Raw genomic sequence first — 27,760 nt, forward strand, 5'->3', positions numbered from 1 at the left:
TTCTTCCCTTTGCTTTTATTTGTCTTATCATTTTGTTGAAATGATTTTTCATTTTGAGGCTGAAATTGCTTAGGACCCTTGTTTGGTTTAGGACCATTCCTTTTAGGATACAACTTCTTAGGATTCTTTGAATTTGGTTGCTGCTGGGCGGCTAACGCTTTCTTAGAAGAGTTTCCAAGATGAAGAAGACCAAGGTGTAAGAGTTTTTCTTGTTCTCTTATTAAAGAATCACAAAAGGAATCAAAGGAAGGGGACTTGTAGGCTTGTCCTTGAGAAATGAAGGCTTCTCTTGTAGAATGGAAGGTGGAAACAAACACAAAATAGGCTGGTCCCAACTTAGTAAGAATGGAATAGATAAGGTTACTATCTTCTTTCTTAACCTTAACACCTTCCAAGAGAAGTCTAAGGGTCTTGAACTTGGATAGAAAATCTTCAATGCAAGAAAAATTATTGGGGTCCAATGTAAGCAACTCATTTTCGAGTTGATGGGCTTTAAGTTCATTTTTAATTCCAAAAACTTTAGTGATCTGTTTCATTGCTTCCTCAGGAGTATCAAGTTCTGCAATATGGAATCTAAGATCTGGAGAAATAGACATCCCTATCAACCCACGTGCTTGATCTTGCCTATTTTCCCATTTAGCTGCCTTATCTTCATCTTTCGGTTTGGTTTCTTCGCCTGAGGCTATTCTGTATAGACCTTTACTTCTAAGTAAATCCACAATGTAGGACCACCATTGGAAGTAGTTGGTGTTGTCAAGAATAACTTGGCATGGACTTTCCATTTTAACAGAAACTAAAGCTATATATGCTGAAACTAAGTGTTCCAATGGAAAGATCTCGAAAAATTAGGATGGTTCAAAAAAACGGCTTCCGGATGAAGAAGTTATGGCTTTTTGAAGAAAAGTTGATGAAGATGTCGACGAAGTACAGGAATGTGCGGAAATGAAATATCCGCCCCCACAAAAAGGAGACTTGAACTCAAGACCTCTACTCTCATAAATTAGCTTTGGACCAAGTGAGATAAACTAAAAGTTTGAGAGAGAGAGAGAGAGAGAGAGAGAGGGGGGGGGGGGGGGGGGGTTAGTCACTGAAGCTTTGGGTTGCGTGCTTGCTTGAGAAAGCTCTTTTTCCCTACAAAACAAAAAAAACACAAAACCCAAACACGGACATACTAACACAAACAAGCCCTACGGCTTGAGGTTAGCTTTACTTGGAAACTAAATGTTTTCCTCAATGTTTCTGATTTTTTGAGATCACATTAAGGCGCAGCGGAAAAGAGCATACGCATGAGAAAAATCCTTCCTCTCTATTTCTGATTTTCCCAGATCGCACAGAGTCCCAAGGCAAAGAGAATATGCAGAAATGAAAGGTATAGATTTGGTAATAAAAAAAAGCTAAATAAACCGAAATAATAAACAGAGAGAAAAAAACTAGAAACTACAAATAAACACTGTATACCTCTAGATCTTAAAAATAACGTAGCTAGGGCTACCAAAAACCTTTTCGCGTGAAACGAAAGGGGTTCCTCATTGAAACAGATGCTCCTAATACAACAGAGCAGTCCTCTCGGCCCGAAAGCAATCAGAAACAGTAGATCTAGGAAACGGTAGTCGGATGCAATTCTACCGGCTTCCGATTTGGATCACCAACGGACGCGGCCCTCAAATAGCTCTGATACCATGTAGGAATTTACAAGGTAAGTTCCTCAGATAGAACACCAAAGGACACTGCTCACACACAGATCACAGATCAATACACCAGTATTTTGACGTGGTTAAAACCCTCAAAGAGGGAAACAGTCCACGGCCTAAGCCAACGCGGCTACTTCAGGCAATTTATTAATAAAAGAATGAAATTTTACATAAGCTTCTCTCATGAACAGTTAACCTACAAATGACCCTCCATGCTCTTTAAATAGAGATCATGGACCAATCGGGTGTTAAGCCATGGATCAAGTGTCGGTAATACCTAGGAGAGAATGAACCGTCAGATCACTACATATCGTGACCATCGGATTGTAAGTTACAAAATGTAAATAGTAAAGAAACACACTTTACCTAACTCTATACTAGACCAAGTTATACTTAACTATTTCCTATGTGTCGGAATATCCTAACACAAACTGGCAACTTCTAGGTATTTCTGCTCCGGGTGATTAGGATTAGACACCAAAATACAAGAAAGTGAAAATAAGAACCTTTCGAAGATAGTTTGGGATAATTATGGCCCAAGCCTACTAGCGAAGGTATTAGAAACAATTACACTAACCTCCAGACAATAGCATTTGTTGGTGTAAGTACCCAATCTTCGCAAAGGCACCCTCTAGAAGTACTATGCAAGTGATGCAATGTATGTCTTAGGTCCCTAGAATAGGCAACTAAGGTCACTAGTTTGTAATCAGAAGCTGGGTGGAATAGTTGCGGGTGCAGGATCCAACAAGTAAGAGAGGGTTTATCTCTCTTTCCCTGTCTTCACTCGTCTTCATGCTTAACTCATGTGTTATAAGAGCCTTCCCGAACCACTTAACGAGACTAGATTTACACTCTTTAATCAACTTCTATGTTTTAGTTTAGAGTGACCTTGGAGAGTTTCCTCTCCACGCACCTACTCCAAGGCCTTAAATGCCCTAGAATAATTGATGTATCTATGACAAAAAGACAAATTTAGTTCATTTTAGATTAACCACTTGATTTTATTAGTTGTTATTTAGGTCATAAGTAGTGGAAGTGAAACTTATGATGTTTTGATGCAAAAAGAAACCAATAGAAAACTAGCCTACATGTAAATGCAACTTCTTTTCTTTGATGAAAAGTGATCTCTGCAAAGTTTTACGAGAAATCTATAATATGAAAAACTCTTTTCTTTTTCTTTTAAAAATTCCCACACATTCAACATCTATTGAAAGAGACTAAAAATCCTAAAATCCAGACTACCTTAATGCATACTAGAATTCCTAAATGAAAGATTCTATGGAATTCTCTAAAAAAACAAATGTGTTCTTTTAATATCCTAAAGTCAAAATTTAACCAAACAAGGAGAAAAAAAATATCCAAGAAAAGAACTCCCAAGCAAAGCAAATTTCAACCTCACACAAATATTCACACACTTTTTGATAATCCAAAAGACCAAAACCCAAATGAAAGAAAAGGAAAAAACAAATGTTTTATTTTTTTCCTTTTAAGGAGTTCAAATAAAAGTTTCAAGAAGGCAAAGAAATCAATCACCTCAAGGTCAAAATCAAGCGAAAAGATTCCAAACTTCACAAGCCATAAACAATCACCAAGATGATGAGACCAAAGTGACTAAGAGATCAAAAACACTTGAAAACTTGACTTGAAGGACACATAAAAGATTCAGAAAACAAAAATATTTCAGAGAACCAAAATCCTTCACTAAACCAAAATTGCAAAGACCTTTCTCAAATAATCAAAAATAAACTAAATGAGCCAACTTCAAGAATGCAAAATGAAGCAGTGAAAAGATTGGATTATAAGGCAAGTTGAGAATCAAATCACTGTTCCAGAAGCATAGAACAGTCAAAAACTTTACCAAAAGGTCTGAAATCCAAACTAAGAATGCAAAACTTCAAAGAATTGCAAACCCTAGGTTGACAAAATATTTTTGCAAAAAGAGACAAAGAAACCAACACCAGCAAGAAACAAGACCATTCCAGAATGCAAATGATTCTAAAAGAGTAGGAAAACCAGGCTACTCCAACTGAATGAAAAATTTTGAAAAACTTGAAATGTTCCTAAATATACGTGATTGTGTATAAGCAGATCCGGGTGTACACGTGACTATTTCTGAAGAAAGAAGCATGCACGTGTGTTTCTTTAGAAGAAAGAAGCATACACGCGGGCTTCTTTAGAAGAAACCACGTGTGTATGCTACTGTATACAAGAAAAACACGTATATGTAGAAAAATAGGGAAAAATAAAAAGTACAGATTTGATCCAGAAGATTAGACCAATTGCCCATATTGCAAATGAGTCAATAATGCTGAAAAAAATCAAGAAACAAGATAGAAAAACCCAGATCAGGGAAAAAAGAACCCTTCTAGGAAATACGAGACTGTATTCCCTAGCGGAGTTGCCAACTTTGTTGGAGGGAAAAACTTCCTTAAGGCAAGGGTTGACAACCTCAATAGGTCAAACGTAGTCTATCAACAAGAAGCATACATTCAAGAAAGAAAATTATGTAAACTACTAAAGTTGGGTTTGAGATGAGTACCTATAGGTCCTATGTTTGATGTTGATCCCGTAGGGTCCAGACCCTCTATTTCATCCAAAGTGATCAGAGTTGCAACACAGTTCAGAGAAGAATATACATAGCAAGTAGTTAAAAGTGCATGCATAATAAACATGTTAGATCATAAAGTATAGACATATAAATCATGATATATTAGACATGAATTGTAAAATATATGGGATCATAACATATCAAGAACAAGAAAAAGCTTCTTTATTGATATCAACAAATAGTAGTGGAAGAATACAACCTGATCCAACCATGGCACCAACGAAACCTTCCTCTGGATCCATCTAGCCCAAGCCTCAAAGATCACCTCTAAAGCATGTGCAAAAGAATGTCATTTAATGGAAGATGAACATCTCTGCAAGGAAATGAGGGTTTCCTATGACTAGGAGTGCAAGAGGCATAGAGAAAATCAGACTTGATCTGGGGACAAAAAGGACTATAATGTGGATATGATTTTTCCTCTAATGCCATGGTGGATATGATATCATAGTTTGCATGTCAAAAGTGTGTAATGGTAATGTGTTGTGGCTTTCACTTTTAATGTGTTTGATTCTATTTAAATATGATTTGATTCTATTCAAATAGGATTTAATTAAATGTCAAGATATGTTTAAGGTTTAAAATATATGTGAAATTTTATTGTTAGTTATAATGCTATCCAAACAAGAAATAAGAGATTGTACTTTTTGATTTGCTATAAAATATCAAAAATATGTTATTCTAACAAACAAATAAGAACTAAAAAAAAAAAAAACTAAAATAAAATGAAAAATAAAAGAATGAAGAACATCACAATTCAAGAAAAGTCATATTTTACTAGGGATATCTAAAACCATATTAGAGTTTTGCTTCAAGTTCCATAGTGACGTAATTTTATCTAATGTGTAGAGCATATCACAATTTTTTTTTCAAAGTTTTCTTCAAGTGCAACTTTTTGAAGTTTCTGGTCAATTTCTGGCTTGAATCCCATTGAAAATTTTGTGGTGAAATATTGATTTGTGTTGTTAAAATTGGTTTTTTGACTACATATATGGATTCAGCACCCTGAAAAACCCCTTGTGTAATGATTGAGCTGAGTTCACCCATCAAACTTGTGATTTCAATGAATCCCTAGCAGATTATAAAAAATTAAATTGGAAAATAAACTAGAAAAATTTTCATAAAATCACACTAAAAACAACTAGGTTTCTTTGAAATTTCCACTGCACATATACATAGACATACACTTCTATTTTTAGGTAGGGCCAATGACATTGTCATTTAAGGTTCTACAATCCACACTTTGCACACCCACCTTCTCCAAAGTGTTGCTATAAACAACATTACTGGAATCTTGAGGTAAGAGGAAAACTTTAGGATGCATGTATATCGTACAACATTTGTGTACATTACACCCACATATACCCTATTTGCACAAAGTTACCCAAGCTTTCGCTGACCAAGGGGGGCATGATATTGCGAGTCCATTGTTTTTCAATGCACAGATCCCCTTCAAATTTTTTAAATAATTTTTTTGGTCATTATGGTTTTTTTTAATTATTTCTATATAAATCAATTTTGTTTTTATTTATTTATTTTTAAATGTATAAATAAATTTATTATTATAAAAATATTTAAAATATTATAATTCTGCAATTTTGACTAGAAAATAAAAAAGTTTGATATATATTCTACTTCAAACCTTGAAGATATGCCAGGTGTCCCATCAACTGCAATTTTGACTAGAAAATAAAAAAGTTTGATATATATTCTACTTCAAACCTTGAAGATATGCCGGTGTCCCACAACATGTTTGTAGATATTCTCACATCTTTGAACGGTGCTCAAATGTTGCCTTCAAAAATTGGGTTAACATATATTATTCTTCCAACCTTGGAGATATGCAGACGTTGGTTGTACCACCTCATGTTTGAAGATATTCCAGCATCCTTGAACAGTGCTCAAAAGTTGTCATTCCCCGCTCTAACATAGAGGGTTTTGTAAGCTTATTATATTTGGAGGGGAATGGAAGGGAAGTTGTAGGGGTAGGTGGGAGCTTCATGCCTGTGCAATTGGTTGTCACAATTTGTGTGCTTGATGAATTTGGCCATCGAGGGATATCACCATTTGACCTTTTCTTGGCGACTCAAACGGGGGTGATACATAGGAAGCCCATTCGGAGGAGGGTCAACATAATATTTTTGAGTTTATTTATTCCACTTTGTTGGCCATCATCACCATTGTATAGGTTAGCTTTTATCTTTTACTTCAGGGCCTTATGTCTTTTGATAACATCGCTTTCAAATTTTTCCTCTAGGGTTAAAATTAATGGGTATTTACATCTACTTTTTATTTAACCATTAAATATTAATCATTTAAAAGTTTGAAAGCTAATGGTAATGGGAATTTAATTTTTCAAAGCCCAAATCTTAAAGGTTAAGACTCTCATGGCATGTCCATACATTTGGGTCATTGGTATACTATATAAAACACTAATTCACTTTTCTTGTGTATTGGTGAAATAACAACTTTCTCTTTGATTTTAAGAGTTTTATGTAGTTTCTTTAGTGTTGACACACTTCAATTTTTATAAAATTGTTCTATTTATTAGTTGGATTAAAAAAAATCCCATTTTGTGTTTGGATATGAAAATACCAAATGTGTGGTTTCAAACCTTACGATGCCTTCAATTCAATCATACTTGAATCTAAAAAAAAAAGGGATTTGGGCCTTTTAGGAGTTACCTTACCTATTAGAGAGCTCTGTTCTTCTTACTTATCATAGGATTATAAATTTCTTCAAAATAAATGCCCTATATATTATTACTGCTTGACATGTTAGAATCCTCCCAACATCCTATTTAAAAGTGGGTTCAAACTTATTTTATTATTTACAAGGTCCTTCACTCCAACTCGACACATTGAAGGTTGAGATCTACCATTACTCTTCAAAATACACTATACTTAATGGGCTTAACCAATATACTTGAAAACATTTCAATAATGGTTTAACATAATTTGTAAAATATTTGAAATTAGATAAATAGTTACCATATATATAATTTTACCAAATTATTAGCTAATTAGTAGGAATGAACACAAATGTATATGTTTGAACTTTTTAAAGTAATATAAAATGTATACATCTATGATATTATTTGGCGAAACATATTTTATGGTCAAGTCAGAATTTAAAAATTTACTAAGACAAAACACAAAAATTATTAAAAAAAAATTTTGTATATATTAACAACAAAAAATTAACAAAAACACAAACTACATGATATTTAAATGATGGGTAAAAAATTGATTTAATGGGTAGCAGTGCCCATCAAATTTATACCCTTCTTAAGCTTTATTTCTCATTAGACTGATATGACTTTTTCCTTAAGTGTGTAGTGGTGAATTCACCATTCTAGTGGATGTCAGGGTCAAATTATTGAAAATATTTTATTACACTAGTATATTATTTTATTAGTGTAGTTTAAATGTTATATATTTTTATTTTTAGGTGTAGATTATATGTGCATATTAGTTTGTGATAAAGTGTACTTTCAAGGCACTTATGTCGTTTCTTTAAACTTCACATAGTTAGTTTTTGATAGTTGAACCTACACAAGTTGGATCTAGCTAGAAAACAATGAACAAAACTTATAAGAAAGAAAATTGATAGAGAAAAGAATTAATGAATTTTATTCATGCATAGAAAATAAAATTAGGATAGAAAACAATTCCATGAAATATATTCTTTATGTCTGAAATAATATAGTAGTGGTTCCAATAGTGAATCTAAAGAGATGTGAACATGCACTAAAGAAAACCGACACCTAATCCTACCTAACTAGCCATGTAGTCATGAGTTAACTATTTCATGCAAGTTGAGATAGTCCTAGTTAACTAAAGTGCAATTAAGTGTATGCTGTCTCTAATAAAATTAGAGATTATAATAATAACAATCGTAATCCACCTGTGTCAAATATGGACCATCTTGTTATTCTTAGAATTATTGAAAAGGAATGTTGCAATAATAAAATTGATGGCTTGCGTTGTTTTTCTACCTTAAAAAATATTTTGACACCATTCCTAGAACAAATGTATGGAAGAGGCTAGAAGATATAATGGTTCCTATTGAGTTGAGAGTTGTTATAACAAGGTCGTACAAGAATGTTATTGCCAAGCTTAGGACCATTGATTGGTGAGATGAGATTATAAGCAATATTGGAGTTAACCAAAGTGTCCCTCGTCTCTTACCCTTTTTGGTATGTGCATTGATAAGCTAGAAGAGTGTTTATAAGATGTATATTATATTTTCCCCACACTCATCGGTATAGTCATAAATCTTATTATTTTATGTGAATGATATTGTTCTTTTGACAAGGAACCATTGATGCAGGAGCATTCAACCCAAGGAAAATCATTGTATTTTAGTAGATATAGGGGGTCATGTGTTTTAAGGAAGTTGGATTCCTAAGTGGTGAATTAATGTAATATTTAGGCTTTTGAGTGAGTAGGATAGGAATTAATTAGATAATTTGAGATATTTTGCAAATGCTCTCGAATGAAGGAGAACATGAGTGGTTAATAATGACAAGAGAGTTAGAAGTCAATTATAACTCTTAAGGTAGTTTCTTGATTCGAAGAACTAGAGAGGATTCTTATGGATTAACTAGAGTTAAAAGTGGACTTAAAGGACATTTAGGAGTTAGTTCAGTAGATTAAGGATCTGAACCAGAATTAGTTCAACAAAATCTTTCTGGTATAAATGTAAGCCTACGAGCAGAGTGTAAAGAGGAGGAGGCCACTAATATTGAAGATCAGGCCTAAGAGACAGAGAATCTCGATATGTAATCAGTCATTCATATTTATCAATACAGAGGTTTATCCTAACTGTTTATGTGTGTGTGTTACGGGTATTGATAGATTGAATTGTGTGTGAATTCATAGGCTCTGTAACAAAGGTTATAGGCAGAGTTCTGTAGAACTATGTAGAGGGAGAGAATGATTCAAAGGAATCATAATGGGTCTTTGAAACCAGTTGAAGGATCAGAGTGAAGCTTTGGAGAGAAAGTGATGTGAGAATTCACAGAAGTCAAGCTCAGGAGAGAATTGAGCAGAATAGAGGAAGGACGAGAACCTTTGAAGAACCTTGAACCACAGAGGAAACATTGAAGAAATAGTGTAAAACATAAGTAAAGAGAAGAGTGGAGAAGTGTAGAGGTGACGCACAACATCTGTTGGATCTCATAGATCAACGGTCATTGTATGGTGGAAGAGTGTGGAAGATAGTCGGCGTCAAAGAGGGTTTATAAGTGGAAGTGGTATTTCAGGCGGCCTCAAAACCATAAGTGGTAAAAAGGACTAGTCACCCAATTCCACTTAGCGGAGGACACATAATAGTGAGGAGGAGAGAGGAAACTGCTTTATCAGGTGGTTAATCCTCGTGCTTGATATCTACCCGAAATCGTTGTGAATCGTTGGATCCCTTGAGTGCAGATCAACGATGGAGGATTGTTGCACAAGTTGATTGATCAGGCTAAGAGACAACTGTCGAATCAATCACTAGATCGATGGTCGCGATTTAATCGTAGAGATGAAGGGCTAGCGGACAATGCGATGGAATGCCGATTAAAGAGATGTGTCAATAGCCGTCGGATCGGAGGAAGAAATGGATGGCGGAGATTGAGCCGATCACAGATCAGAGATCGGAGAATGCAGAGGTTGGAGAGCATTGTGGAAAGTGAAGGATGAGTAGACCTGACGATAATTATAGTTGCGGGTTTAAGTTATTTGAAGTCCGTTATGTTAGTCACATAACGGAGGAGAAGAGTCATGTGTTAATGTGAACCGCGGACTATGGTAATTGCGATTGCAATAAAGTGTAGCATCGATATATGTGAGAAGGCTGTACCAAGGCGGAAAAGGTAAGTTATTGTGTGTTTGTGTTTATTTCTATTATAAACGGATTATAATAGAAATATAGTGTGATAAAGAAGGTTTATGTGGTAATTCCATTGTTTACCATAGTTATGAAGTGGAGTTTGGTATATATGCGGCTTATGGGTTAATACAAGGTTAATGAAGGTTTAAGCGGGGTGATTGAGTTTCCAATATAAAGGAAAAGGTGGATTAATGATTAGACTTTGTTAGTCTATAAATCATTCCACATGAGACTATTAAAGGGGGCCTAAAACCTTAGTAAATGAAGATTTGACTCCTTAGAGAGTTAAAATTCCTGGGACAAATGTGCTTATGCATTATACATGCATACTGTGGCTGTAAGTGGGGATAACCCTGCGTCATTTGTTATCAGAGCAGAATTGTAATTGAAACAATTGGTGTTAAAATAGAACAAAGAAATTCTATGTGAAAGAATTGAGAACAAAGTTATGTGTTAAGATGTTTATGCAGGCAAGGAAGGATCAGATTCTAATCTAACAGAAAGTAGGCACATAAAGGTGATGTGTAGCAGAACTTGCAGATGTAAGAAACAAAGGACAATCCATTCAAGGTACAGGTGGAATGGTGGAACAAGATCATGCATAGATCTTGAAGGTGAGGTGATATGTTTTATTTTGATTTGATTGGAGAATGTGTGTTTGTACATTGATGCACAGATAACAACAAAAGAAGGTGAGAAGGTTGCAACATCTAGAACAAGGAGTGCCTGAATTGGTTCCAAAGGAAAAAACCAGAGAAATGCTAAGACACTGAGCTCAGAAGAGGAGAGAATCATAGTAAAACATATGTAGCAAGAAGGAGACTTGTTACTATAGAAGTATTGTTGCAGATCACAAAGGCAATTCCACAGAGGATGTGGGTAGAATTGCTAAGGATGAAGGAAGCTGGCAAGACTTTCTAAGTGAAAGAAGAGGTGGTCAAAACCAATTATTTCATGGTGATTGGAACACAAGAGGACAGTTGTGTTCTTAGAAGAGGCAGATGAGTTGAAGCCTAGAGGGAGTAGAGAGAAGTGCTCAAAAGAGGTTCTAGAGATAGAGAACCAAGGACTTGCCAAAAGACCAAGTATAGAGGATAGCTTGGTGAGGTAAGAGGCAGCAGGGAGGACTTGCTGTTGTAGAGGCTTTAATGCAGCTCATAGTAAGTGAGTGAAGAGCTCATGAAGAGAGAAGAGAAGAATATGGCTACTGATAGTCATAGCAGAGGTTTTGAGGAAGACCACAACAGAAGAAAGATGAAGAAAGAGGATGCCAAGGCAAATGGCAAGAGGATGAGTCAAAAGGAAATTGACAAAGAGATTGTAGAGATGAAAGAACAACTCGATGTATTGATGATGATACTAGAGGAAAGCCAGAGACTAGGTTGGGTCTTGAGGAAGAAGCCAGTGAAGTGGCATAAGTTGCAAAGAAGACTACAGCAGAGGCAAGTAAGGTGGCTGATAGAAAAACTCAGAGAAGCTGAGTTGGAATTGAAAATGAAAGTGTCCATTTGTGAAGCAGAACAAAGTGAAGTTCTAAGTGAAGATGAAGACTTGAAGACTGAAACTTCAAGTGAGGCCAAAGTGTCACATGGTTTTAAATCTGAAAATTTGTCTATGTTTGCAAGTGAAACATGTGAAGGACAATTTGCTGATATTGACATGAAAAAGGAGGAAGAAGACAAGCAAAATCTAAATTCTGTTCTGGAAGAAGATGAGATAGATAGGTCTCATATGCAGTTGGGGAAAGATATCAGGCAACCAAGTGAAGGGATTGAGGAGATTGAAGAGGAGACCATCAAAGAATTTTTGAGTCATAAAGAGAACTTGGAACAATAAGGAGATATGATGGTTGAAACATTAAGTGCGACCACAGGGTGTTATGTTTTTAAAATTGATAGTTTGTTTGTGGATGCAGAACAAAGACAGGAGAATATCAAATTATGTAGATGGTGAGACAATGATAGCTCTTGGAGAAGGTTAACAACAAGAGATTAAAGGAAAACATGAAGAAGAGACTATGTTAGTTGAGAACATAGTAAAGGATCATCAGTTCACCATGATGATAGGCACAGTGGAAATAGCCATGGAAGCTATTAAGAAGAAGAAACCTATGCAAAGGATTTAACCTTGGGAGAAAGAACATCTGATGATTGGTCACTAACAAAGGAGGGTTTTGCAGAGGATGAAAAATCTTTTGAAGCTGTCAAAATTATGGAAAACTATCTTTCAAAAAATGAATACTCTGGAGTAAAGGTTAAGGGAGAATATCACTTGAATGAGGAAGGCAGTGACTTATTGCAGCAGAAAGAACTCAATATTGAAACTGTTACAACACAGGGACAATTTCTTGTGGGAAAAAGAGACGAAGTTCAGTTTGAAGAACTGATATGTGAAACAACAATTGAAACTTTTGAGCCTTTTAATTTTCAAACTGACAATTTGTTTATAAATGCAGGGATTATAAGTGATGATGAAATACTTGCGAAGTGTCACAGAGAAATTGCATTGCTAGAATATTTGCTGGGAAATTTAGAGTGTGATAGTGTGATTATAGAGGAAGAATTTCACTAAAGTGAACAAGAGCAGGAAGACATCATTAGAGTAGATGATGTGGAAGAGAGACTAGCTCATAGTCTTAAGAGTTCTTTAGACAATTCTTTAAAGAGGTTGAATTAGCATACTGATGTGCTAACAGAGGAGAAAGAAATAGAGCAACAAACTGAATTGTTGCTAAAGGAAGATAAGGCACAGAAGCCTTATGTTTTTTATTTTAATGATTGTTTTGTGAGTGCAGGTTTAGTTGCAAATGTTGGAGGAAATTTGGCACAGATGAGCAGTCAAATAAATATGAAAGAAGAAGATTCTGTGGAAGAATTTAATCCATGGAACAGAGATTCTCAATTGCTAGAGAGAATGCTAGAAAGTCATGATTCAGTGCAGATATAAATAATCATGAAAGAGGGTAAGGATGAAAGGGAGGCAGTAAGCGTAGGAGTCAAAGCAAAAGTTGGAGCAAGAGAAAAAGTAGAAGAAAAAGTAAACTAGAAACTACAAAGTGAAAGTAACCAACAATAGTTTGAAGAGTTAGTGGACAGTAGCAACAACTTGAAACAAAGAGAAAGAGGAAGAAGAGACAAAATATGGACCAGTCCAAGGATGAACTGGATACAGAGATTTAAGAATTATGGCAGTTGATGATGAAACAATCCATGTGGAGGAAATTGATTGCAGCAGGAAGGATGATCAATCAGAACTTGAACTTGATTGACAAGGAGAGGAAGATGAAACAAAAGACAACAAACTTACAACATCAACAAAGGAGCAAGGCATTTGGGTAGCTAGAAACTAAAGTTTGGGACCCTGGAGGTTTTCTATCAACTTATGAAGACACATGATCAAGAGATCATGAATATTTTCTACTTTGGGAGTTTGATGCAGGAACATTCAACCCAAGGAAAATCATTATATTTTAGTAGACATGGGGGGTCATGTGTTTTAAGGAAGTTGGATTCCTAAGTGTTGAATTAATGTAAGATTTAGGCTTTTGAGTGAGTAGGATAGGAATTAATTAGATAATGTGAGAAATTTTGTAAATGCTCTCGAATGAAGGAGAACATGAGTGGTTAATAATGACAAGAGAGTTAGAAATCAATTATAACTCTTAAGGTAGTTTCTTGATTCGAATAACTAGAGAGGATTCTTAGGGATTAATTGGAGTTAGAAGTGGACTTAGAGGACATTTAGGAGTTAGTTCAGTAGATTAAGGATCTGAACCAGAATTAGTTCAACAGAACCTTTCTAGTATAAATGTAAGCCTACGGGCACAGTGTAAAGAGGAGGAGGCCACTGATATTGAAGATTAGGCCTGAGAGACACAGAGTCTCGATATGTAATCAATTGTTCATATTTATTAATACAGAGGTTTATCCCAACTGTTTATGTGTGTGCTTTACGACTATTGATATATTGAATTGTGTGTGAATTCATAGGCTCTGTAACCAAGGTTGCAGGCAGAGTTCTGTAGAACTATGCAGAGGGAGAGAATGATTCAGAGGAATCATAGTGGGTCTTTGAATCTAGTTGAAGGATCAGAGTGAATCTCTGGAGAGACAGCAATGTGAGAATTTGCAGAAGTCAAGCTCAGGAGTGAATTGAGAAAAATAGCAAAAGGACGAGAACCTTTGAAGAACCCTAAACCACAGAGGAAATGCTGAAGAAATAGCATAAAACATAAGTAAAGAGAAGAGTGGAGAAGTGTAGAGGTGATGCATAGCATCCGTTGGATCTCATAGATCAACGGTCATCGTATGGCGGCCTCAAAACCGTAAGTGGTAAAAAGGACTAGTCACCCAATTCCACTTAGCGAAGGACACGTAGCAACGAGGAGGAGAGAGGAAACTGCTTTATCGAGTGATTAATCCTTGTGCTTGGTGTCTACCCAAAATCATTGTGAATCGTCAGATCCTTTGAGTGCAGATCGATGGTGGAGGATTGTCACACAAGTTGATTGATTAGGCTAAGCGACAACCGTCAGATCGATCGCTAGATCGATAGTCGCGATTTAATCACAGAGATGAAGGGCTGGCAGACAACGCAATGGAATGCCGATAAGAGATGTGCTGATAGCCGTTGGATCGGAGGAAGAAGTGGATGACGGAGATGAAGCCGATCGGGGATTGGAGATCAGAGAATGCAGAGGTCAGAAAGCATTGTGGAAAGTGAAGGATGAGCGGACCCGGCGATAATTATGGCTACAACTTTAAGTTATTTGAAGTCCGTTATGTTAGTCGCATATCAGAGGAGAAGAGTCTTGTGTTAATGTGAACTGCAGACTATGGCAATTGCGATTGCGATAAAGTGTAGCATTGGTATCTGTGCAAAGGTTTTACCAAGGTGGAGAAGGTAAGTTATTGCATGTTTGTGGTTATTTCTATTATAAATGGATTATAAAAGAAATATAACGTGATAAAGAAGGTTTATGTGGTAAGTCCATTGTTTACCATAGTTATGAAGTGGAGTTTGGTATATATGCGGCTTATGGGTTAATAAAAGGTTAATGAAGGTTTAAGCGGGTGATTGAGTTTCCGATATAAAGGAAAAGGTGGATTAATGATTAGACATTGTTAGTCTATAAATCATTTCGCATGAGACTATTAAAGGGGGCCTAAAACCTTAGTAAATGAAGATTTGACTCCTTAGAGAGTTAAAATTCCTGGGACAAATGTGCTTATGCATTTTACATGCATACTATGGGTGTAAGCGGGGGTAACCTTGCGTCAACCATTAAGATCTTAGCGTAAAACTCAAAACCCTCTATGATTTTTGCTCCAAGATGGATATGCCTGCAAATACCAACAAAAGAAAATCATGATAATTAAATAAAAAAAAGATCACCTGTGATACTTTCATTTATGAAAACAACTCGTTGGAGGAATTTCCTTCATACAAGTATCTATGAGTTGGCAACCACCATAAGCTCAATTGGAATTATAGCATTGAGAAAATGATAAATGGTGGTTAGAAAGCTTACTATGGGCTTAAAAAAAATTGTAAGTTGGAAGATATTTGGATTTGGGATAAGAAGAAACTCCTCTTTGAGACATTTATTTCTCCAATTTTTTATATGCATGTGAGGTTTGAGGTTGTAGTATATCCAGATATTCATGAAGGAAGAATGAAACAAATCCAAAAGTAATTTAGAACCTACGACTTCATGATTAAAGGAAATACTCCTTACCCTATCTTCTTAATTAAAGCAAATCTTTACCCCATTGAAATCATCACTATGATTAGGTATCTTATGTATAAGATTTTATACAACATGGATGGCAAGAGATTTTCTAAAATTTCTCCTAACTCTAGTAAAAACCCCCACCTTTGAGTCAAGCGAGGTTGACATAAGGATGTCTATCCTTGGCTAGATCATTAGGGAGTAAACGAGGAGATCACCTTGTAGAATTAAGATAATATTAAAAATATTATTATATCCAAATTTTGAAGATAAATTGTGGAGAAATAAATATCTAGATGGAAAAAAGAAACTATGATATTATAAGGTGGTGATAAGCCCCAATCTTGAAAACCAAAATTATCTCGAAAACTAAAAGCACTCTCTTAGATTTTCTATATTCTACTCCAATTAAATCTAAATTTCAAAATATGTATTATGCTACCAACCTTCTTAACGTTTTAACTCAACAAAATTATAGCAATTTGATAACAATTCTTTGAATTCTTTTTTAAGCATAAAAATATTATCTCTTACCATCTTAAAATTTACTAAACTATATAAAACTTAATAGAAATTAATCATTATCATTACAATATAACTAAAATAAATAAAAAATAAAGATTTAAATTAATTAATATATAAACCTAATATGCCATATTTTTAATACAAATTTTATTTTTACCTTCTAACAAATTTTATGTTTAATTATATTATAATATTTATAATATTTTATATAAATATGTTATATATAAAATCCTTTTGCCATATTACGTGTCATTTATGAGAATATTCTAAACTTATAACAAAAATCTATAAAATATAATAATATATTTATTAGTCATTATATTATAATATTTTATAGAGATCCTAGTCTGTGTATAACAACTTTTACGCTTATTGCAACTCATTTATGACGGTACTCTAGACTTGCGTATCACAAAATATTTTAAACAATAATAATGTATTTATTTCGATAATTGATCAAATGTAATGGTATATTTTATTGATAGGATGATTATCATAATGACAGTTTTGATATAAATATATTTAAATAATATAGTTATAATGTGATATGTTTTCTATTACGTGTTAGTAACCATAAAATATTATCATTAATATTAGTATTTTTATTACTATATTTATTATGTTATATTTCTTTTTAAGATGTTTCATTTTTTGAAGGTATTGTTGAGGAGAATTGTTTTGGAAGATTATTTATGGGTAATACTGTGGGTTTTATTTGTTTTATTTTTTATTTTATGTTTTAGATTTAATTTAAATTTAAATCACGATTTTATTATTATTCAATGTCATCTCTTATTTTGTCAAAATGAAGATTAAAATAGTATATTAGGTAGCAAGTATATGTTAATTATTTTAAAATAGTATACTAGGTAGTAAGTATAGTCTTTATTTAGTAACTTTTCATTGCATATTATTTAATGAATTTTTTAGAATCACAATAGTAATGTCATTTCTAAAATTGATGTTGATAGTAAAGCATATTTGTAATATTTTGTTCTATTTTCTACATAATGTTTTAACAAAAGGGAGAGGGTTAGGACCACTATTGTCACACAAGTTGGTAACTAAAAAATTGTGGTGACTTGATTATTCAAATTACCTACTTTCATGTTATTAAATGCACAATCCTAAACCCAAATTAATCTTGTGATGTTTCAATACAAGAAAATTGATGAAATCTCAATACACATGCTTAATTTACCTTTATCCATCTTCTTATTCTTGCACATTCTTGATTGAAAAATAAATGCAAACTATCAATAATATCCACACTTGCTTCAGTTGCTCCACCTAGATCAACTAATGCCACTAAAGCCCTTCCTCTATATAGATTATTTGAAATTTCTAAACCTAGATACTCCAAACTCTAATAGAATAAATAGAATCTTAAACACCCTTTAATCAATAATGCATTTACGTGATTCCTCATTCTCAAATAAGTGTTGTAAGGGTCAATATATTCTTAGGTAGTAAAATCAAGGAATGGAAATGCTTTTTAAGAGGTCATATTTGCGACAAAAATGCTTCTATAAGTACTCCATTCTTATCATAGAAAGGAAACATCATGGCTAGTGAAGATGAGTGTGCCTAAGATGTTTACCAATCTAATTTGGAATTATCAAGCTTAGATTTGTATGCTCTTGATACTTCGTCAACTAGAAGATATTTAAATTATGAGTTATGGACTAAACATCGAAATAACATAAAAAAGAGAAATAAAAATCACTTTGTTCCATGAGAATTATAGAAAAGAATGAATATGAAGCCTCTTAAAGGGGGCAACGTCCTTTTATAATACAAGGAATGTATAGGATCTGATGTTTTCTAAAACTAGGTCTACTTGGTATACATGTAACCCTTTAATACTCATCAATAAGAGTTTATTGCACTTGCCAAAATTAAGTCATCCTAATGTGACCTCCATTATTTGTTTTTGTTTTTTTGTACCTTCTCTTTTCTTATTCTTTGTTAATAATCTAGACACAATTAATAAGGTTTTCCATACTATGTTAGTCATTTCATACAATAGTTATGTGACATTCCTAACTTTCTAACCCTATATGGTGTTGATATTTTTGGAATTGAAGTGTCACTCCCAAATTACACCAACATCTCAAACTTATCGGTGGCTGACGAGAAGTAATGGGAACATTATCCTAGGGTTTATAGATGCATGAGTGTGAGCTGTATTTATTCTAAGAGTAGTGCAATTCAACCCTCTTTCTTATCAAGGAATTGTAGACGATGCGGAAGAATCCTATAGCTAACAACATTGATGATTAAAAGAAAAGAAAAGAAAAACCTAGTTACCCTAACTCTAAACACCAAGTTATATAGAAAATCAGCAAACTAATCAGTTATCTAAGGTTTTGGTCTTAGAGTATTGTGAAGCTTCAGCTGCATTTAACTCATAAATTAAAGCAAATAGATTAAGTACAATATCCTTTATGTATGAACAATTAAATAAATATTATACCTCTTCCTCCCTATAATTGAATATTGGAATACTTAATGATTAATCAAATATCTAGAGATATTACAAATATTAATTATTTCTTTATTGTGTTGTTTAATAGTTGTTTATGTGTTTATATTATAAAAATGAAAACCTTAATTCATTATGTAAAGTGTATAATTAAGTTATTAATGAATAAAATTTTATTTAACCACAATTAAACAATAATAACATTGTAATCATTAAAAAGTTATTAAAACTAAACATAAACATATAGACAAAAGAAAAATTATATTAAAAGAAGACACCAAACTAAAAGAAAATATCAAAGAAAGTAAAATAATAGTTAGCATATTATTTAGAGAGATCATGGTTAGTGTAAAAAACACTAAAACAAAGTAAAATGCACCAAATTTACATAACATAAAAGGTGAAACATATATGTATTACATAATTTACTATAGTAAAAAACTTAAAATAACACATCAGACAAAAAAAACTAAAATTTAAACATTATTAGAAACGTAAGACAGAAGACCCAAATTCCATAAACCATTGAAGGGAGATTTGACTAGCAAAAGAAAATCCTTTTTTAAAGGGAGATTTGAGGACCAAGGATTTTTTTTTTTATTGCATTTTCTTATTGCAGAGTCACATATGTGAGAAAATGGAAAATTGATGCATAATCCTTTTAAACTAATCAATCGTGAACAAGAAAAGTTTATCTTGCACAATAATCACAAAGTCAATACCAACTTTAATAGTAAAATAGTGAAAAAAATATGCAATGAATCATCTTAACATTTTCCCAATTATAAACCAATATCTACAATCAGGTTCCAAGGGGCACTTGAAAGAGACAACTTGCAAACTAACAATGACATCATACAAATAAAGGTTAATTACATGAAGAGGAAACTTAGAATAAAAGAAAAAAACCTTACTACTAGTCATGCCGTCACTCACAAAATGGGCAACATATGAGTAAGTAAAATGAAAGAATCCCCTATCCAAAGTAAATTCTTGCTTTTATAAGTGGGCTTAATCAAATAGATAGTTTCTGTAACACCTCTAAGATCGCATGAACATTTTTTTTGGTTACCAAGTTTTACTTATTACTTTAGTCTTTTACTTTGTTTGACATGGATTTTGTTACTTGATTAATGAATAATTAAGAGTTAAAGTATTTTGTAAAGAACTGAAATAAATCGTTGTTAACCTCGTGAGACAGTTAAAAACAATTACTCATCTGTTTCCTCAAAAGAGGAATGGAAGGATTACTCATCTGTTTCCTCAAAAAATGAATGGAAGGAAGGCCTAGGGGGCTGGAGAAATGAGAGCAGGTGGGAAAGGGAGCAAAAACAATGTTGCCCAGATTTCCTTGAGCTGGGTGAAATAAACTAGTGGGAAACTGTTGAGTACAGTCTGAGAGGTATGTGACTTGAGGCTGGACTGTGAGTCTTGATGCCCAAGATACTTGACTGCAACAGACTTATTCTACTGTCAGGAGAAGGAAGAGCTCGGGGGAGAGTCTGGACATAATTTCCAGACCCATGGTTGGGTGGTGAGACCTTCCTGAAAAGGGAAAGAACTTATGGATCTACCAAGAAGAGAACAAATAAGTAAACAAACTCTTTATCTAGTAATCATTAAAGAAAAGGATTCCATAGTGATTGACAGATAACACTAGGGGCTGCTTTTAGTTGAATATTGTCTGTTTTATATATCTTAAGTTAGTAGTAGTTGGATGTCTACAGATTTATGGTTAGTATGAAAGTAAAATAAATTTATAAATGAAAATAAAAAATAAAATGGTGTAAAAATTAGGAAAATATTCTACGGCATAGAGAAATGATAAGTATTTTTAGATAAATTTGTAAACCAAGAATTGTGAACGATATTTTTAAAATATTCAGTATTTTAACGAAGAATAACATAATCAAATACATGCACGAATCTTATGTAGGCATTACAGCTCTCAAAACATATAATCATCCTAAAAATCACGCTAGCATAATTAATTCCTTTCTGCTGATCGCAAAATCGAGAAGCAAAACTTCATATATGGAAACAATAAAGATATATAAATCATTGACTATAAAAGGAAACCTCCCAAAACTTCATATATGGAAACAATCAAGACATATACATCATTGACTATAAAAAGAAAGCTCATTATCAATCGCAAGGACTTGATATAACTCTCGAAGAATCGTGAGTTCACACAGTCCATAATATATTCATCCTTTAAGCAACAGAATCAGTAAAATCACAATCAAGCTCGATAGAATCCAGTGAAACAGAAGATAACAAGCTTCGATTTCAGAAGCCGAACCAAGCTAAAAGAGCTCCAAGTTATAAACATTATATTTATATACAAAATTCAGATCCTCAAAGTCGAATAAATTAAAAGTCAAACTCTCGGCGAAGCTAGAATTACACAGGTTTAAGCCATGACACATTTTTCTTAAACCACCCAGCTACCGGTTAAACAAAATCCTTCTTCATTCAAAATACAAAAAGTCAGACTAGGGTCGGCTTGAAGCCTCCGCTTAAATATACTTCTCTACCTATAGAAACCCACATATCATGCGGTAGAATGAATATAAACATAGCGACCTTATCCCTGAAGACATTCGAGCAAGACACATCGCCATAAAGTTTGGTAATAAGACCAACCTGGAAATAATAAGACCACGTACGTGTTATCAGTTAAACACGTACGTTGCTTGTAGATGGGAGGTATTGTCAAATAGGTTGAATTAGTATTTTTTTCATGTATTAGGATCTCTCACCTCATCAGCTTTTCTCCCTCTACTTTACATCTCTACCAATTTTCCGTAAGTTGAAAACTACCTATCCAAGTACAAGAAACCTCCAATTTTGTTTCTTCTTTGTATAAGTTGAATCATTGAGTGTGTCCAAGCTTGCTAACGTCCCATTTACCCTTTCACACCTGTCAAACAACTCCTAGACTTAATAAATTTTATATTGAATGTTTCCTATAAGAAAATAGGGTATCACGTAGCAATACATAGATTTTCTAAGGTCACCTCCAAAATTGCACCAGAAGTTTTTCCATCATCCTTCATTAATCAAAATTTTTATTTAAACCTTGAAGATGGACTCTAAAGAATCAAAGACCCTATTCATGGTGCTGGACTCGCCAACATTAACGGGATCACCCCAATATGAAATCCCAACTAGACCTCACACCATTTGGTGTGGGAGTCCCATCCGGTATGATGGCCTGGTTGCCAATGTGTTAAGGATTTGCCTCAACTCTTGCTTGTCAGCACCAGAGAGTGGTTCGCTTTGTCTTCGATAAGTGAGGTTCGCGTTCTTGGTGAGTGTAAGTGTACTTGTGTCAATGGTTCTTCCATTGTGAGGGGAAAAGGTGACGCTGAGTTCCAATTTGAAAGGGATCAGTCCCAACTCAACTAGGAACACACAACGCAAAGGACATACACAACTTCCAGGAAGCAGTCCACTAGGATGCCACAATCACAACATACAAGGTAAGATAAAACATACAACACTGACAGATCAGTCCAAAACAATCAGTCCAAAACGAGTGCAACAGATGTTACAGCCACATTGAAACTAGTAATAAGACAAACCTGGAAAGCCACATTGAAAAGAGTTGTCCTAAAAGGCATCTTCAAAATGTTTAAACCCCTATCGGTGGTGTCTCTTCCTGTGACTTGTTGCTTAAAACGTTTTCCAATTCTTTAAGAAGTGTTTTCCATTCCTTGATGAAGTTGTCTTAAAAAATTTATTTCCAATTTGGAATGGTAAAATTCAGTATGTTCCAGCAAGGTTTTATCAAAATCATTGAGTTCATGTAACAGAGCATTTCAATCTCCATACAAATTTCCAACGATCTTTTTTTATTTCAAATGCCTCCCTATCATGCCCTCGGTCAAGCGTAGTAGTTACTTTCATGCTTTTCTTCAGTTCATTGTAGACCAGATCAGGGAAACACAGGAGTCCAACTTCTCTCAGTCGAGGACGTTGGTAATGATCCACAACACAGAGATTTCTATCTGTTGGACCATCTTCTCGTGAATTTCGAACGCCTCTCAAATTCTTTCAACAATAACTGAAACAATTGAAATAATGTACTTTTCAGAAGACTCTCTATATTTGTGATACAACTTATCTCCATGGCTGTGATTACGAAATTTATGAGCTGACCTCCTTCCTTTGATATCTTCTTGGATTGATGGATTTGTTCTAAGAGAGAGAGGGAGACTAGTTGTGATTTGTCGTGAGGTCGTTGTAGTTCCTGGTCTCTATGCTTCACATTATGCTCTTGTTGGTGCTGCGTAACAGTAAACTAAACATATGATATGCATTTGGAGGTAATGATAATTATTTATTCTGTACGACCATTACATTTTCAAATTCTCGTTTTCATCTTTAATTGATTCGATGTAGTGTCACGTTTTTGCATGCGAACACCCTTTTCACATGACAATGGTAATGCTATCTCGATGGTATGGTGTTCACTGTAATCTGTGGATGTTGAGCATGCGATTTATCAAAGCAAGCTCATAATAATCTGCATATGCCATTGCTTTGGTGCACCCCAACAAGTGATGAGTGACCTTCACCGTATTCATCTTATATACTTTAAGACAAAAACAAATATATGTCCCACGTGCGTCTTGGGAAAGTGTACTACGAAGTTTATATATCCCATTCATTAAGTTTTCACCCAAGGCTGAGGATATCGAGATCCTTGGGGTGTTTTGTACCCAAATTATGGACCTTTGACTTCAATGCTAGCATGGATGCCCTAATTTTGTTTTAAAAAACAAATATCGTCTCCCAAATGCACCGCGGCGAAATCAATTGCATTGTACATATTTTCGTTTGATGTTTTATTTCGTTCGAGGATTGTAAGTCTCTTTGGCAGTGGCCGGGCTCCTGGAATGTATAAGCATGGCTTACGTATTCCCATAAGAAAAGGCCGAGATTTTATTAATACAAATTGTGTTAGTGGAGCTTCAATAAGAAGATTTTATGATAGGTCACGCAGTCCGTTTTTCAATAAAAATTAAGTTAAGTGAATACTTGTATAAATGGATCAGATTTTATGATACGTCACCCAGTGTATTTTCCAATCAGATTTTATGATATGTCACGCAGTGTATTTTTCAATCAGATTTTATGATGGAATGGAAAAGGGTGGTTAGTACCCTGGAGAAACTTTATATTAAGTCTAATTTATAATTATTTTACATATATACAGTTGACATCGGTCACATCCATCAACATACACCGATATACTATGCCAATATACAATCATGAAGTTACATATAGGTTGCCGCGCAGCAACACAATAGAGGATTGAATGAGGGCAGGGTGCGAGTAAGCGGACTGCCCCAACCGGGGAACCATGCACTCATGTGCCAATCAGATTTTATAATATGTTACGCAGTGTATTTTTCAATAAAAATTGAGACCTTTTTGGATTTGGAGGAGGCTCATGATGGGTAGGTTACGTGATACTTGTATAAATGGATTTGAAGATAGGAAGACACCTCCAATGGATTTGGAGGAAGCTCATGATGTGTAGGTTACGTGATATTTGTATAAATGGATTTGAATATAGGAAGACATCTCCAAAGGCTTATAAGATCTTTGAAAGGTTTAAGATTTTTGAAATGTTTATATTCATGGACTAAAAATTTCATAGTAGTCATTCTCTATATATATGTATAAATTCTATATATATATATATATATATATAATTTATGAATATATAATTTATTTAAAACATTTTTGAATAAAAATATCTATATGAAATTGTGATGAAAAATTGTAGACAGGTAATAAGTGTACGATGGTCTTTCATTAATGTTTCATATTAGTGATGATGCATTGATTCATCAATGTTTCATGGTAGTGATAATGCATTGATTCATCAATGTTTCATGGTAGTGATGATGCATTGATTATAATCTCCCTTCAAGACTATATGGATTTAAAATTTAATTGGACACTTGTATGTATATTAATTATTAAGCATGATAACAATTCTATTGAGTAGATGTTTTCATAAAATGAATACAAGTCATATACGTGACCCTCGCGGGGTATATGTAGAATAAGCTTGGGTAAGTTTCACAACATTATCAATCATGGCTTATTATTATGTGTAAACAGGAGAGTCTAAAACCTTGATAGCTCGATGACTACATATTTTATTGAAGTTAGGCTTTGAAAGAAAAATAATTCAATTCATGGAGTAATTTTTACAAGGTAAAACAACTATCATTTCAATACTCCATGCAAGATGATGATATAAGTTTTGGTCAAAAGCAATAATTTTATTTATTTATTATTTTGTAATTTAATGGTAGTTCAACCCAAATTAATTAATGAGATTTATGCACTGAGTTTGGCGTATGTATACATGTATATTATACTATCACTTTAGAAGTCCTTGATGTGGTTAGCATAAGAGTTCACTATGATTACACTCAATGAGCATATATTAGTTGGACTTGTAAAACATGAATAATTTATAAATTTATAAGAAATAAAATCCTTAATATCTAAAACAATTATAGTCAACTCAAGTGCACAAAAGGATACTTCTTAAAATCAAGTGTATGTGTAAAAAGTCAAATAATAACTGGTAGTTGTAGCAATGAAATTTCTATCCTATAGAACTACCATACCATCTCAATGATTGCTATAGATTAATGAGGGTGGTTTTAAATCACTTGAGTTCATAAGGATTGACAAGTCACACCAATTCTAGTCATTAACAACATTGAATCAAAATAATCCCATTTCACAGCCACACTTAGTTTAAAAGGTAGAAGTAATGTGAGCTCCTCATAATTATTATCATCCCACTATTAATACTCATGGGAACATTTTCTCAATTCTATCATCAATTTCCAATTGGAGCTAATTTTATCACAACTAACATTCAACCAGGTCAAGTGTCAATGCACTAATATTATACTAACAAATAACTTGTCACTAACGACAAAGACACTTATCACTATGAAGGAATCATGCGCTTGCCAATCCATCTTATCATGGACTTGGATTAGTTATTGAATGAGAACATGTGTAATGTAAGGGTTAGTTCATGAAATCCTTAAAAAAAACAATAGGTATATTTCCACCATACATTAATATGAGTTCTTACTTAAACTCTTTGATGATAACTATGCTACAATCGACATAAAAGTATGTTAGACACTTAGTATTGAAATTTATAAGTTAACAACTCCATAAGGAATGAGGATGAGTTATGTTATAAAAGGTACGTGATTTTAAAGTAGTTGATCTGTTCGTGGAGGAATCTATTAGCAGACTCCATTATTTTTGAAGGATTAATTTCTCATATTTTCAATGGTATAGTCATTATATGGAACTTACATTCCATGCAACCTATGCTAACAATTATGAAGCTCAAGCTTGGAGTCTCTCCATTCAAATAAGTGTCTATGCTAGATCATATATAAAATTTTACAAGGTTATAGATGGTTGGAAGCATCTGAGATTGAATCATCACCAACAAAAATAACAGAAGAATGTTCAGAGGTTGATAGGATTCACCAGCAAGTTTATGGCTACATCAATTCCATGGAACGAGAGGCACATAATGAAGAGGTGAAAGATTATTGTCATATTCCTAAATTTTCTCTTGATAATGAAATACCAACACCTCCAATTCATAGTTTAGTGTAGTGTGATTTTCCTTTTGACATTCCTATTGAAGAGGATACAATAAAAGAATTAAAACAAGAGGTAGTTGACCCTAAATTTTTAGAGAGACACATCAATAGAGAGAATGAAATTCTTAAATAGAAGAATCACGAGATGATCAAAAGAATGTATCACTGGTACCATACAAATTCCAGGCTAAAGAAATCTAACATGGCACTACATTCAAATATTAAAATTTTGAAGGCAAAGATGATGATAAGTAAGTTGAGATGGTCCTTTGCAATGAAAAGAAAGGGCGCCCAAAACAACCTAGACATTCTCATCCAGGCATCAAAGACCATACTCTAAATCTAGATCTTGACAAAAAATTTGAATTTTTTTTAACTGCATGTGGACATGCAATATCATAAGTATGGAGGGGTGATGGGCCCAAGAATTAGCATCATTTTGTCAATTTTATTTTTTAGTTTGACCTCTTTTGTCTTATCAAAACCTTCATAATCGTCCTTTCTACATCATATTCAGACATTCCATATGTAAATTTTCCATCTGAGTTGCAAAAGGTTACAGAAAGGTAATAAGTCCATTAATCTATAGTTTTACATGTTTTTCTTTGTAAAATGTGACTAATATGTAAGTATTGTATAAATAGATAGTTTATGTAGCTCCTATGTCAAACTGTAGAAGATTCTAAGGTTAACACAAACTCCCGAAACAATGAAGTCAAAGGAAGCTCATAGATAGGGAGAAAAATAATATAGTATCGTGATTCACCCATATAATGCATAAATGAAGAGATTGAGTCATCACTATGGTTAGTCAAATTGGTGGTCACCTCATGATGTGGCATAGGTGCATAGACAAAGTATACCATGAGTGTTACATGGAAAGACAACCAACACTAGGAGCTCGTGATATCTTAATAGATCAAACATACTGAAGAATAACACATTAATAGGCTACATGTTCATATGCATTCTCTAACATATAAGAAAGTAATAGGGACTAAATCTAAACGTTAGCAATCAGACACTTAGTCTTCATCCTTATTCCGGTCTATAGCATTTTGATTTGTATGTTTTAACCCTGTACAAAAATTACCTGCATACGAGTTCTAAAACACATAAAGTAAACAATGCAAGAGCATAACACATATACACAGAGATTTTCCCCTAGAT

Source organism: Pinus tabuliformis, chromosome 5_1 (genome assembly GCF_031772625.1).
Source record: "Pinus tabuliformis cultivar Carrire ecotype Pingquan chromosome 5_1, CPIR1, whole genome shotgun sequence".
Taxonomy (NCBI): Eukaryota; Viridiplantae; Streptophyta; class Pinopsida; order Pinales; family Pinaceae; genus Pinus; species Pinus tabuliformis.